This window comes from Notothenia coriiceps, unplaced genomic scaffold (assembly GCF_000735185.1).
Source record: "Notothenia coriiceps isolate Sejong01 unplaced genomic scaffold, NC01 NC01_scaffold00032069, whole genome shotgun sequence".
Taxonomy (NCBI): Eukaryota; Metazoa; Chordata; class Actinopteri; order Perciformes; family Nototheniidae; genus Notothenia; species Notothenia coriiceps.
Window position 1 is genome coordinate 1 of NW_011364770.1, and position 2550 is coordinate 2550.

Sequence of the window (2550 nt, forward strand, 5' to 3'; positions counted from 1 at the left end):
AAATTGTCTGTAACTGTGCTGTTTCCATTCTTGGGCCAGGACTCTGTTGAAAAATAGATTTGTAATCTCAATGAGGCCTATCCTGGTTAAATAAAGAATAAATAAATAAATACAAAATGTGCTGAATTCTTTTAATTCATCCCTTTATTTTTTGTAGTTTTGTTGCCACTAGTTGCTCATTAAAAAAATGAATATGAATAATGTAAAAAATTAACTATAGTGGCATCTTGTAGCAAATCACGTTAAAAATCACTTTTTTCCAACGCGTCTTGGCGTAACATGGAAATTCTTGCTCAGCTTGTTATGGTAATTTGATAGCTAGACGTTCAGGAGGATTTTACCAAGAGCTGAATTATCCACAGAGGTCTAATTTCTCTTTAAATCAACAAGGTGAGAAGACCCAAAATATGTTAAAATACGCTAGCTTGTTGTCTGATAACTGAAGATCCAGATGTCTGATGACTAAAAACATTCAGCCAGTTACAATATATTGTCAACAACAACCAACATCTTAAAGGTGCATTGTTAAAATGGGGCTCAAATTAGATAAAAAGTCCATTTATGACTAACCCAATGTTGATGCATGTGCAAGAGCATTCTTTACAGGAGACAAAATGAAATGGAATGTTACTCTGATTAAAAAAACTGATTTCTCCAAGTCTGATAAATGTTGCAATTATTGGGGATGATATTAGAACACAATTTAACAAAATATATAGCATAGGTCTGGTTGTCTTTGGACATTCAAGGCAGAAATGTTGGATATTGGATAGTTACTCAGTGAACAGACAGTGTATTCTTTTACCTGCAGCATTGTTTCAAAGGAACTAGAATAGTCGGTTCGTCCTGAGAGTGACGGCCGAACCTGGAAAACATCATCAAGAGCATCAAACATATATAATGTTTCTTTATATGTTGTTCTCAGACTTCTACTACATATTAGTAGAACTGTTGCCTCTTCTATACGAGTAACATGATCAACTCCCAGTGAGCAGCTCATTGTACTCACGCCCGTCCGTTATCCAGATGCAGCAGAAAAGTCTCATTTCCAAATTTCTCAAACGTCTCGTAGTGATGTCTGTCCATGTTGCCTTCAAAGACAAACATTCATGCTTATTTAGACTATGTGACCGACATTTCTGTAGAAACACAAAGATAATAATGGTTTGTGATAATATCCTGAGCATTAACCTGGGAAACAATACTCTTTTTCTTATTTATTTATTTATACACTTTGAATGTTTTTCCCTTAAATCTTAAAGGAAAAAGAGGCCAGTGAGCCTTTTTCACTGCCTGTAAACCCCCTTTTGTTTCAAGCTAGCTTTGTGTTTAAATTAAAGCACTGACTCATGAGGAAGTCCAGTATAGCCATGTCTATGAGATCCACCAGCCGGGTGCCGTGGTTGTAAGGAGGCGTCTGTTTCACCGTGTCACAGTAGGCCGGGTCCTTCTCCCACCTGGGAACAACACAGAAGTTAGGTAGAAGAAAAAGGATACTAATAGGATGATATTAGTACTTATATTTAATGTTGTGTTTTACTGTTTTATTTTGACCACCAGAGGACAGTGAAGCCTTATGATTCTACAAACACTCGTCCCAACTCTAGACTCCAACAGAAGGTCGAAACATTACAATTGATTACTGCAGTGATTATTGCACTTAGTGTTTAAAGGTCAGCTATTATGCAAAATCCACTTGTTCACGTCTTTTCTACATCAACATGTGTCCCCTCTGTGGAAAGAGACTCTGAAAGTTTCAGGAAAAAAGATTCTCTCTCTTTTTGTCCTGATTTCTATAAAAACCTGACTGAAAATGAGCTGATCAGATTTGGACCACTTTATGATGTCATAACTTCTTGTTCCCATCCCCCCCCCACCCACCTTATCACCTGAATCTCCTCCTAGAGCACCATTGTGTTATTTTTAACCAAATATCTCTCAGAGGGGCGTGGGGAGGGGCTCCTTATTTTCATCTAAAGCAGGGATGGGCAACTTTGATGGCGGTGGGGGCCACATAATTGATGTACTGGCCACCAGGGGGCCGCAGATTCACTTGGAACACACACAAATATTCCATGTGTTGTATGTAATTATTAACAAATATACTAAGTCTGACATCTTCATTGACATTTTACAATCAAAGGGAACATCCCCAAAAAATGGGAACATCCTCTAATAAGCTCACTAAAGAAATATCGGTTCACAGAAATGTTATTTCATTTTTACAAGTGGCATGTTTGTAAAGAACAGGTTATTAAACAGTGGAATAAAACGATTTTAAACTATTGGAAAGCACGGAAAATGTGTGTGTATTGAGATTAACCATTAAGATGACATAAACATGAAGTCATGAACACTAACCCAGACATTAGTTGTCTAACTTGAACCTAAAACACTTGGAGCCAGTCTCTGCATTCCCCTTATTCCACAATAAGGGGAATGTCAACACAGACACATGTCAGCCCGCACTCTGCTGTTCCTCAGCACCACTCCCCCTCCCTCCCGCTGAAATTATGAATGAAAAGCGTAGTAATCATAGATAACACGGCA

The 2550-nt window shown here is 37.8% G+C and overlaps 1 long non-coding RNA gene across 1 annotated transcript; it reads right to left on the reverse strand.

Moving 5' to 3' along the window:
• Positions 1 to 805: 805 nt before the first annotated feature.
• Positions 806 to 1451, reverse strand: LOC104960611 (uncharacterized). The gene is made up of 3 exons (XR_800006.1): positions 1348 to 1451; positions 1010 to 1091; positions 806 to 865 (listed from the first exon to the last, which is right to left on the reverse strand). It is a non-coding gene; the product is annotated as an uncharacterized lncRNA (long non-coding RNA).
• Positions 1452 to 2550: the final 1099 nt, after the last annotated feature.